At 25.9% G+C, this 13884-nt stretch overlaps 1 long non-coding RNA gene across 1 annotated transcript; it reads left to right on the forward strand.

Annotated features, from left to right (window-relative positions):
- Positions 1–4050: 4050 nt before the first annotated feature.
- On the forward strand, positions 4051–7042 carry LOC136085769 (uncharacterized). The gene is made up of 3 exons (XR_010641163.1): positions 4051–4359; positions 6239–6359; positions 6451–7042. It is a non-coding gene; the product is annotated as an uncharacterized LOC136085769 (long non-coding RNA).
- The last annotated feature ends 6842 nt before the right edge of the window (positions 7043–13884 follow it).

The following is a 13884-nucleotide window of genomic DNA, read 5'->3' on the forward strand; positions in this document are numbered from 1 at the left end:
AAAAACACAAACACTATTTAATGAAACCAATATCCTAAATGTATATAAACTGAACCTCTATCATGTTCTTATTTTCATTTTTAAACTTGAAAAAAATATAATACCAACTTATTTTATTCAATGTTTGAAAAAGTAAATCACATATACTAGTTTTTCAAAATACAACTTCATTCAATCCAAAACTTATTATTCCGCTACTAAATTCTCTATTGTAAAACGAGGACCAAAGTTGTGGAACATTATATATAAGTTGTGGAATATTAAATAATGAACTGAAAACTAAATAGTATCTAAACCAATTCAAAACAAAACTTATGCAAATATTTTTGTTAACTGAAAATGAATTGAATTTCTTCTAATAAAGCTTCTTTAAAAAATTAAAAATCAATAATTAATAATTAATTGATTATCTACTGTAGATTATTATACATAATTAATCAACATATATACATATATATTTATATTATTTTAAATCATAATCATCTTTTTGAGAAGTTTATTTTTATTTTTGCGTTATTTATTGATCTTTTACTTATATTTTTTACTGTTTATTTGCTATCACTTAATTGGCAGTAAAAAATATTATAAATTTAATTAAATAAGTTAAACTATAAATTGCTCTAACAATAAAATGTGTTTTATACAAAATATTTTTTTATATCATATCTTCTAATTTTTGAATTCTTAAATGTTATTTTTGTCATTTTAATATTTTATTAAGTTTTGTATCTTTTATTTTACAAAACAATTCTTAAATCTTATTCTTTGAAAAACTATAAATTTTAAAATATGCGATATATTTACGTTTTCTTTTACAATATTAAATCAGAGATATATATATTGAAACTATATTTTATTGTTAAACTATATTTATTATAGTAATGACGCATTTTTTGTGGCTTAATGATAAGACTAAATTTGTCTTCTTCTAGAAGTCATGTAATTATTTTTTATAAGTTACGACTGTAAGTTTTATTTTATCGGCAAAAGTGTAAATAAATAAATATTTAATTGATTTAAATAAATGTAGGTATAAAATTTTAAAGAAATGATTATAAAGATGCTGACATTTAATTTAGTATTGTTTAGAGCTGTTAGTCACGGTTTCTTCGTTGCTGTTGGTAACAGTTTACCCGTTGCTGTTGGTAACAGTTTATTTTGTTGTTATTGGTAACAATTTTTTTTTTGATTTTTATTGCGTCACAGTAAGATTTTTAAAAATTGGAATCAACTGCTTTTAATTGTGTCACAGTTAGATATATATTAGCTTGAGTCACAGCCGCTTTTGTTTGTGTCACAGCTAGACCTATAAATACTAAAATTGATTGCTTTTATCTATAGATCTGTCATAATGCAATTAATTTATAATTTTTAAAGTCATGGAGCTGTGGAAACATATTTTGACTGAGACTTTTAAGTTTGTTTTCAATCAACAAATGTCTATATTAATAAAAACCTATTAAACGACGTCTTATTTTGTCTTGTTTTAAAATGCCAATTCATTATAACTCATTAATTATTTTAAAAATAGAATGCTTGTGTTTTGGTTGAAAATTCAAGGTGCAATTTTTTGGAGCAAAAAAATAATGTTTGTATATTAGAATTGCAGATGAATGCCTATTGAAAAACTGGAACTTGTTTAAATGATCATTTTAATTTCTTCTTTGTTTATTTTATTTATAATAAGATTTTTAATACAAGGCATTTTATAATACAAAATAGGCAGGGTTTCAAGAAAATCGACTTTATCACAAATGAATCACGAATGACCTTATCATATCTTTTAAACGCCTAAGTTTTTAAAAATGAAATTTAAAACCTGTCAATCAATATAAACCTAGTTTTGAATGTTTAAAAAAAATAATATAGTTGAAACTTATGGTCCTTATATTTAAAATGAGTGGGGTACAAGTATTGGACTATTTTTCCCCGGATACAATCAATGCACTCTTATTTGACATAAATATAAACGCAAGTTTCAAGTTAATCATGTCTAAAAGTTACCGAACTCAAACACCAAAAAAGCTGTCCTAATTTCTGTAAAACCTAGCGATCCAAGTTTATCCTACATATTATGGTTTACCGGGCCAAGGCGAATAGGTATCAAATCGAGGCAGAGGGGAGGGACGGGGAAGACAAGAAGGTGTCTTTTTTTTTGGCAGTTTCTGTAGCATAAGTACCAAAACTTTCAGCATTTATCATAAAACCAAAGGAGAGAGCTTTTAGAATTATGTAAAGTCACTTGATCAAATTTTTATTTACTCCAGTGATTTCAGAAGAGCAGCTTGCATTGTAAAAAAATTTCCTTGCAGTATTACCATCATTGGTAGCAGTATTACCATCAATGGTATAACCACTTACTTGTTTCGGTTTGTTGACGGTTAGCCCTAGCTGCTCACGAAAACGTTTCTGTACCAATTTCTTCTTTTTTTTCTTTTGTCATTTTTTTTCTTTACTTTTAGCTGACCATGTTTGGAAAGACATGTTGAAGAAAATATGTAGTATTTTTCCATACACCGAACCCAGGCATGTAGTGAGGACAGTTCGTATTAATACGAACTTTCATTTTCGAGCCTAGTAGACACTTAAGTCAAATCGTTTATTTGTCGTGTAGCTCCACCTATTGTACATGTAGACGCAGAAGGCGTATCCGTGAATACCTGAGTCACTTTTCCATCTATCATTGTTAAAAAAAGTTCATGTTTCACTAGTATTCCATTACAACATTTGTTAAATATAGATGACCGTAAAGAGTATATTTGGATTTTAATTTCATCTACAAAAACCAATAATAATACCAATAATAGAATGTATGCCCATCAAAATTAATTCTCAATAAAAAATAGACAAAATAACTTACGCAAAACTATCGTTATAAACAGATATAGTCTCAACGCCGTTAATGTAAGTTCTCAAAATTTTTTGTCTTGTTTATTCTCGGTGATAACAAACATACTTTTTTTCCGGTCTGCAACATTTGTTTAGATATTGTTTAAAACTTAACATATCTTTTGCGAAAAATAAAAAAAAGTTGTAAAGAAACGCAATATTTTGTTGAATATATATATTTTTTGTTGAACTTTACTCAATTATTAGAAGTAATATATTTTTTTATATCATGAATAAAAATTCATTTTTGATAACAATAATAAATCTTAATATAATATAATAATCCTAGTATAATATAATATTAATAATGTTATTAAATAATGCTATATTATATAGCATTATTTAATAATAAATTATTTACATATGTATATATGCTATATAGTATTAAATAATGCTATATTACATATGTATATATGATAAATAAATATATATGATAATATATATGATAATATGTATATATGATAAATAATGCTATATTACATATGTATATATGATATATAGTATTAAATAATGCTATATTATATAGCATTATTTAATAATAAAATTATATACATATGTATATATGATATATAGTATATATCATATATACATATGTATATACAATATATCGTCACATATACATAATAATACTATATATATATATATATATATATATAAAAATATTATATGTGTAGTTATAACTACAAATATCATATATTTAGTTATAAATATATAATATGTAGTGTTACAACTATTTAATCTGTAGTATATATATATATATATATATATATATATATATATATATATATATATATATATATATATATATGTAGTTATAAGTATTTATGCACATAATCGTTATGTAGTGCATAACCATTGAATGTACAGTTAAGTACACAATCATTGAGCCATAATTTTGCAGTATGCATGCCATATTTTGCATAATAACGTTGTTATATATATAAATACATATATATATATATATATATATATATATATATATATATATATATATATATATATATATATATATATATATATATATATATATATATATATATATAATAACATTATTATACATAATATGGTATGCATACTGCTAAAATTATGGCACAATGATACTACATAATGATAATGTTGTAAACACATTATAAACTCATTTTTTATAATATTTAAGTTCTTTTATAATAAAATAATAATAACATTAGATGTTGTCATTAAGAATAATTGTATTATTTATATAACTGTTTTTAATACTAATTTGAAAAACTTTGATATTATTAAATCAAAATTATATCTAGTGGTATAATACTATTTCTAGATATATTTTCAGTGTTAAAAATTTGAAAATATTGAAGTGTGTCTAAATAAAACACATTTGCATTAACTGTGATTTTATAAGCAGGAATTTTGTGTTTGTTTTCCAAACAATGTTTCCAGCATTTTTCTAAGTACTCTGACTGTTGTTGCATTGAGGAGGAACGAAAATGGGTAAATATTTTTTTCGAATTATTGGGGTAGTTTATATCAAAGAATACTACTCCATCTTCAACTTCTTTCCACCATACATTAATGTCTTCTACTAAATAGTCAGCTGGTTTTTCTAAAAGTTTTTGATATTCATTGCTATTCTTTTCAATCCAAGTAAATGATATTTTTGTGTCATTAAATAGACTATGTAATGGTTGGTAGAATTTATGAAGTATTGAAACGCCATCACATAACTTTTTTCCTTCATTTAAATATTTTTTTGCTTGGTTGCGGATTATTGCATTAAAAATAACATTATCTGAATGATGATTAGAAGATGTTTTTGTTGACAGTTTCAAATTTTGAAACATTGCTTCTTCTTTTTCCACATTAGACGTACGACCTGCAAACAATCTATACTGTAGTGGAGCATGGGATGTGATTGAGTGATAGTATGCACCAAAGAATTTTTGCTTGCTATTTTTTAAATTTGCTTCTAAATGTTCTTTTATAATTATTGCATGTACAAATGTGGTATTTATTAAACGAAGAATACTGTGTGTTGATCTAGATTCTTCTGGCATATAAAGGATGTTTTGTATTTCGCACAGAGTTAGTAAAAATTTAAAAACAAAGTGATCAACCTTGTAATGTTCTAGGAACCAGTTAGTAACTATTAATAAACTTTTTCGATAGTTGGCAGCATTTTTTGCTTCAATACCATTGAAAGAGCTTTTAATTATATTTTCTACAATTTTTTTATCTTTTTTTTCTACTAAATATGGCAATTCATCAAATATATTTTTAATATGGTTTGAAATATCATGCATTGGTTCATTATTTAAAATTTCATAGTGTAAAAGATTTAGTTGCGTTAAAGAAAAACCTGGTTTTTTAAAAAGAAGGGCAGGCAATCCTTGCACTCCATGCATTTCATTTGCCAATAGCTCCTTTAATTTTTTGACAGATGTATTTAATAGAAATTGAATATTTCTTTCATAAAGCTCTTGTTCAATTTGATCTTTTTTTAGAAATGAATATAATTTGGTTTTTCCTTGGTTTACTGCCAGCTGTGAGGTGTTACTTGCATTTATATGGTCTATACGATTTTGTAAGGAAGTGTATGGGAAGCTTAGTGATATAGATATATTATTAGAAAGATCTGCATGCATGTTGCATGCCCAACAAAAATAATTACCACCCTTCTGATGACCAGCTTCCAGTTGTGCTGCTGGATTGTCACCTTTGAATATTCGTGCAACATCTAAAATAGGTGTTCCCTTGAATTCTAAGGGATTGCTCAATTGCAAAATGTCATTAATCCTGTCATCGCTATACAAAAGTTGCTGGTCATTGGAAGGACATCTACCAAGTATGTATAAATAAGGCTTTTCGACCTCTGATTGAACATTTATGTCCTCTCCATACTTTTGTTTATATTCAAAACTACTTAAAAATATGGCTGTATCATACATTACGCTAACAGTAACAAGAAAGTGAGTGTGATTAGATATACTGGAGCAATCATGCCAAAACATTAAATTCCTTGTTCTTTCATAAGTTTTAAGTATATTTATCAGCTCTTTTTTAGTTAAGGTGTCATATTCATCTTTATATTCCTTAATATTATCAAGAGCATCAACAATTTGTCTTTGAGAAAGTGCTTCTAGTTCATTACTGTTTCGAACTTTCATAAAAATCTCATGGTCTTTGAACATATTTAGTCTTATATCTTTCAAGGAAATTTTTCTGCCTTCAATATGAACCTCTTTTTTTGTAATTGTTTGATTTTCAGATGATATAAATATTTTTTCATATCTTTGGGGTACAATCTTTTCCCCTGAATTATATGTTCCATCGTCTATTTTTTTTTTGAGTTGCTGCTTTATTTTTTTATTAGTTGGCTCGCATGGCAAAGATATATCTCTGATGTATGGCATGTTTAACCTATAAATGAGTTTAAACATGAATGATTAATAAAATTTGAAAAGTTTAACTTGTTAATGATAAGTGAAGGAAAGGTAATAAATACCTCCGTTTTTTTCTTCTATACTGTATATTATTAATATTAGTGCCATCAAAGTATGTATTATCTGACATTTTTCTTTTTAGATTTAGTCTTTTTAGATCGCAGTTCATAGATTCTAAAAGTCTTTTCAGTACTTGGCCTCCGTTTGCGGGTGTAATACCTAAAAATTATTTTGTTTAAAATTCTTGTTTTTTATTGGTACTTAAAATGGTAAAACTAATTTATTAGCATAATACATTTATTATTAGTTTATTATTTTTGTAAATATACTATATCGCAGACATTTAAAACTATTACCTTTTTTGTTTGTCACAGAAAATTTACGTGCTAGTTCAGAAAAGTTTATTTTAAAACCATTAGGGTAGGATGAAATTTCATCCAAACACTCAACTTGTTTCCAAGAATATTTCTCAATAGAACCGACAGGGTTTTTTGCTTTTTTCTCTCCCTAAATTAGTGGTAGAAAAAAAAAACTTTGTATAAGCCTCACTATATGCACCTTTCAATCCTTAATCCTTCTCTGTAGTATGCTAGAAGGTATATAACATAACTACATAAGGAATGGCTAGTACTTCTCTGTACTTAGAACACATTTGTCATATGGATTGTTAAACGAGCCCTGTGAGTGTTTCCACATCTCGTAGGTTCCTTCTAGATGTGAATAGAGTTTTAAAGTATGTGTGTATGAATATATATATATATATATATTTATATATATATATATATATATATATATATATATATTTATATATATATATATAAATATATATATATATATATATTTATATATATATATATATATATATATATATATATATATATATATATATATATATATTGAAATATACAACTTGAAATTATAATACCAAGGCTATCTGTTGCATTTAATTAGTGTATATTGTCTAAATTATAAAAAATGCAAACATCATTTATAATTAATGATCGTTTGAGCTGGTAAGAACTATAATGGTGTAAGTTAAATTTTCCTCTATTTGATATTTATTAGGTTTTATTAGATTCTTTATTTGGTTTATGTAGAAAAATCCCTACATACTACTTCACCCAGGGGTCACTGGATGAACTAATGACTTATGCCAGTCCTAAATTTAACATAATGACGCATTGTAATTATAAATATTGACTTAACTCAAATCTGTTTTGAAGATAAACTATTCTTATTTTAACCAACTCATTTGTTTGCACTTGACTTACATTTTTTATAGCTGATAGTTTTAATATTCTTATTTTTTTCGCATTTTTTTGTGTTTCAAAACTATGGGTTAGGCGGAGCTTATCTCTATTGCTTAATGATACAGGAACACCAAATGCCCTAAAAAAGTTAATTTTTTATTATACTTTGTGTTATATACATATATTATATATGTAAAACAAAGTGAGAGAGAGAGAGTACATTCTCCCTCTCTCTCTCTAGCGCAGCAAGCACACACACACTTGTGTAGTATATACAGTATGTACAAACAATATTTAGTATGTATAGATCTAAATACTCAGGTGTTTATAAATACTTATCTGCTGAGCTTTCGTATATAAATACCTATCTGTTGAGGTTTCTTTCCATTGATTTTCAATATCATTTTTTATTTTATTTGCATCATATCTGAGTTTTTTTTATTTATTTTGTGGATTAGGTATATTGATTTTCATAGCCTTTGTGAATGTGGTGGAAAATGTTTTATTAAAATCCTGATCTAGTTTGTTCAGTGCTTTATGAGTTGCGATTGAAAGTTTTTTCTGCCTATACATTCCTCTTTTTTCTGCTTTATATTTGAACCTTTTACATATGACAGGAAATTTTTCTAACACTAATTTTAATCTTTTGTTAGCTATGCATCCTTGACAGTTAAAAAGGCTATGAAGCATTTTTGAGCTTCCTAAATTAATAAATCTTTCTTTGGAAAAGGTAAGCAAAACATCTTTCAAAGACAATTTTGACCTGGTCTTCCCTAAGTTTTTTAAATGTTTAACAATAACCGGACCTTTTTTTTTTATTTGTTCATAACTAAAGTGAAATGTAGGATTTTTTTCAATATAAATTTTGTATTGATGATTTAGCACTAGATCTAAAAACTTTATAATTTTCATTTACTAAATGTTTGATTCTATGTTTTTCAGTTAAAGCTATATATACTGCAACTTTAGAGAAACCGCAAGTTAAAGGATCAGCAATAGACAGCTCTGACATAACAAAAAATTGAGTTAATTTTATTATAAATCTGTTGTTTACTTGTATTCTAAATTTGGTTAAGTAAATTTATATTCTGCCCGCTATTTTACATGTTTACATTAATCTAAGGTAATTTAAAGACCGGAATTTTAGTAAAATAGTTTTATGGCATTATAAAATAGGGGTGGTTCATATCACAGTAATGTTTAAATTTTGAGCTTAGACTTTTAAATAAACATTAAGAGGTTTAACTTTAAAAGTCTAACTGGTCGTATGTCAATTTGTGTGTTCTTCACACTCAAATTAATAAAAACTTTCATATAAAATGGAAAAAACAGATTTTAAACTTGAAATAACTAATTTTTTTCGACCTTTAATATGTTTGCAGACATATGACTGGTTAGAAATTAAACATATAACTTAAAACTTGTTTGAAAAAGTTGTTTTCTAAATTTAATGTTTTATCTTCATTGAGAGCAGCACCATTTTATACCAAAATATGGTTCATCAACTATAAAGCAAAATTTTATATCTAAACTTTAGTAATTTAAAAAAAAGTTAACTTTATTTGATTTTAGACAAATTAAAGCGCTCGGGGAAAAAAAAAAAATTTAAAAAAATTAATTATTTGGGCTAAAAAAATGCAGTCAAACATAACCTTTTTATAAAAACGCAAAATTCGTGTATTTTCCAGAACATGCATTAACGGCGTTGAGGTCTGAAACCACGATAAAAAGCGGTTTTCTGTTTTCTGACTTTTAATACTTTTTTATCTATAATTTTAGAAACCGCATGTATCCGCACCTGATTTTTAATAAATCGAATTTATAGACGTCTAAGCTACAAATCAATTACAAAAATAAAGCGTGGGGAAGCGTGGGTGATTACTAAAAATAATGGCAAACTTCAAGATTTTTTATTTTCTAGCTCATTTTGTAGTTTAATTAATTATTAGTAAACAAAACCATATAATTAAAAATATCAATTTGATCTAAAATCTTCATAAGATGATGCTTTCAAAAATGTATAACACTTTATACTTATTCATCAAAAGTTTTATAGAAAATAACTTTTTAAAGTGATGAAGCAAATGAGTTTCAATTGAAGATTTACAAAAATTTGAAACAGTTGGGCTTCAAAATTTATCTTTTTACATAAAGTTTGCTGAAATCTCTACATGATAGTAAAGATTAACTATTAAAAAAAATTAAAATATAATTTCTGCAGTGAAATTAAAATTTAGGCAAAAAACATTTATGGTACGTTTCTGTAGTACTATTTTCCACTGTGAGGCGGCTTGATGGTTTACATAATAACTTTTTGATTACTAGGATAAAAGAATAAATTATTTAAAGGATAACTAGCGGGAACTGGTTTGAAAAGAACTGTAAGAATGCAAACAATAAAAGTTTTTATTTCATCAAAATAAAACATTTCTTAAAATTGTATAAAATTTTCCATATTTTTTAAACGACTAAGTCAACTAAGTTTACTTTGTTTAATTCCTGACCAATAAAGTTTTTATATAAACCTTTAAATAGTTTTTATAGGCAAAATTTAATTTCTTTTTCTTGAGCAAACATTAGACTTTATAATTGTGTATGTGTTTGTGTGTTGTGTGTGCGTATATATATATATATATATATATATATATATATATATATATATATATATATATATATATATATATATATGTATATATGTATATGTGTATACATATAAATATAAATATAAATATATATATATAAATATATATATATATGTATATGTGTATACATATAAATATAAATATATATATATATATATATATATAAATATATATATATATATATATGTATATGTGTATACATATAAATATATATATACATATATATATAAATATATATATATATGTATATGTGTATACATATAGATATAAATATATATATATATATATATATATATATATATATATATATATATATATACACATATATATATATATATATATATATATATATATATATATATATATATATATATATATATATATATATATATATATATATATATATATATATATATATATATATATACATATATATATATATATGGCGATGTCTAGCTGCTCCTTCAATGTCTAGCTCAAAGGTTCGTTTTCGCACATTATGGTATCTTCGTCATCATCTGTTTCTGTAGGGAATGCTGTAGTTTCAGTTTGTACGGATGAGATCCGCTGGATAAGATGCACGATTAAATTTACCAAAGCAGTTTTAGTTAGCCGATCAAATATGATATCTGAACCAAAAATATTTTGGGCTTGATCTCCTTTATGAAGATATTGTATGAGATAAGATAAATTTGTGCGTCTTTCTTTTATTCTTTTAATTAAGGAGGTTTTCATATTGTTGCTTAATGGTCCTACGCCTAAATTTTGCAGCATAAATGCCAGGGTAGCATCAGCTGATAGTAGATTAGCGTCTCTCCAACATAAAGCCTCTACAGCCAATTTCACTGGTAACAACATAGAAACTGTTGATAATATTAATTCTAATTCAGATTCCGTAAAATTAATACTCGAGTTTAAGTCAATCAGGGCTTTTTGAATAGAACTTTTTAGTTTACAGAAACGCTCTAGCATAAAAAGTAAACTGTTCCATCTGGTCTTATTATCTAATATTAATGACAGGTTATTACCCTGTTCAGTTTTTACATAAACTTGAAGGGTTTCATTTTTTGTTGGTGATCGTCTGAACAGCTTTACAACTTTTCTAACTTTGCTTATCAATGGAGCCAAATTATTTGCAAGTTCATTTGAATTTGGTGTGCTCTGAAAAATCTTTAGTCTGACTAAATGGTCTTCATTATATTCATCGGAAATCTCACCAGCACTATCTTCATCAGATTCAAAATAATCATCTGTCGATTCCACAACTGTTATTTTATACAAGACGTCAACCACATACAATATCGCGATCAATTTTTAAATTGTGTTCTTTCAGTATGTTTTAACTTAACACACATTTCTGCTGGGAAATGTCCATTAACTCTTGCTAAACCCAAATTCCAAAATCTATTTCGAGAATGAACATTAATGTTCAAATAACGTCTATTTTCAATAACTTGTCAAACGTAAGACTAAATCGATTTCCTTGACGTTGATAATAAGTTCAGATAATTCTTCTATTATTATTTTCGAATTTTAGTAGCATATTTCATAACTATTTGGCGAATGGATTCAGATGATTTTGGCACATCAAAACCTCGAGCTACCAGCGATTTTCTTAGCTCATTAGATGTTATAAAAACTCTGAATGGCAAGCCATCGGTGGCCGTCATTTTAGCTAAAACATTTGGCAGTGTATCTTCGTCTTCGTTTTTCGTATAAAAAGTTGTAATTTTATTTCTGGGCCTAACGAGTTGCAAATCAGGCGTAGTCGAAACACCAGCAGTAGATGGCGAAGTTGAAACTTTAACTTGATAATGTTTCAATAAATTTATTTGGTGAGAAGTCCTTAAATGTGTATGGAGTCCACTAGTCGAGCCACCACAGGTCTTCATTTCTCTAGCACATTTTTTACATTTTGCTGCAGCTCCAGACTTTTCGCGCAAAAAGTAATCCCACACGGAGTTTTTGTCCTGAAGTCCTTTTTTAAAATCTTCAAATACTTTTGGTTTATCAGCCATGGCAGCACGTTTTTGAATACTATAATTTGCAAAATATGAAAAATAATATTGAAATACAAAATAAATATTAAAAATTTATAAAAATGAAGATAAAGTTATGAACTTATATGGAATTTAATATAATTATATGAATTACATATTGAATTATATGAACTTTTCATATAATTATATTTTATTTCGTTAAATGTGTTATACTTTAAACTGACTGCGAATCATAAACAAAAATAATATAAACTACACATATATATATACACATCATTTCGCAATCGCAATTCCCAAGCAGTCAAGCCTATAAGTCATTATTTCCAAAATCGTTTTCTATTTTGAGAAGTCGTTATTTTAAGCACGTGCAAACCAGTAATTAAGAAATATCAGACGAGATTTAAAACATGAAAAAAAATATGACATCTCTATATTATATGAATAAAAAAACATAATCTGTAATAGAGATGTAGTTATGTCTTTATATTATAGAGATGTTTTTAGGTTTTTTTATCTCGCCTATGAATACGTGTGTTAAATATTTATTCTTTTTAAATTTATTCTTTGTCTTTATATGTTGTTGTTATATTTTCAAATATATTTAAAACAAATAAATAAAGCACAATACAACAAAGTTACAAAAAACAAAGTGAACGTTTTTTTTGTTATCCATTTTTATAATCAAAGTTTTTTTCTGTGATATTTTCATGCTTATAACTCTCTAAAAATGTCTGTGTCAAAACACGCACGAAGTCTAATGGAACAGTTTCTGTGCGATGAAAAAAATAATTGAAATACCGGTATTGAGAACTCGCTATCGGTAATAGAAAAATGGCCGGTAAACCGCGATATTGGTTTTCGGTATACCGGTATTGGATGCCCTAAAGACAATATTCTTGCGTGCTCAATACAAGATCTTGGGAACAAAAAGGGTGGTGGGAATTTTAGTCCAAATCTAGTAAACAGAGGAGGGGAGGCTTTATAAAAGGGCGGGTAAGAATTAAAAAAAAAAAGAAGTTTTTTTATATAATAAAATATATATTAACATTATAGTTAATTATTTACTAATTCTAACATTTGAAAACATTGTGGGGTAGCCTAGCGTACCACGGTACGACGGTTTTAATTGTTTTACTTTTGTTATTTGAAACTATTACAAATGTAAAAAAAATGCTAAAAAAAAAAGTAAGAGTAAAAAATGCTTACCTTTAAAACAATGCGACAAATATTAGTTAATGTTTATTATTTTAATTACTTATCGTTTATTATTCTAGTAAATTTAGTAAACGTAAATTTAGTAAGCGTAAATATAGTAAGCGTTATTATTTAATTTGAGAATCTTAACCATTATGCATAATAAAAACAGTATCGATTCACTTTATTAAAAATTCTCTATCAATTAATTTAATTGTTAATTTGAAAAAAAATGCCTTGAAAACATATAAAGATAAAATAATTTTAACTGAAAATCTCTAAAGAAGAAGAAGAAGAAAAAAAAAAAAAAAAACTAAAGAAAAACTCCTAAGTAAGCCTAACCATAATCTAACCCATGCATCTTGACCAACTCCTAACCTCCAAATGGCTTACGTTACAGGGAATTACTTTCTAGGCATTGGGAATTATTATTTATGATGATTTAAACAGTTTATTTTTTATAAACTTTAACCTTGTAAAAAATTTCTTA

The sequence above is a fragment of the Hydra vulgaris genome, chromosome 10 (assembly GCF_038396675.1).
Source record: "Hydra vulgaris chromosome 10, alternate assembly HydraT2T_AEP".
In the NCBI taxonomy this organism is placed as follows: Eukaryota; Metazoa; Cnidaria; class Hydrozoa; order Anthoathecata; family Hydridae; genus Hydra; species Hydra vulgaris.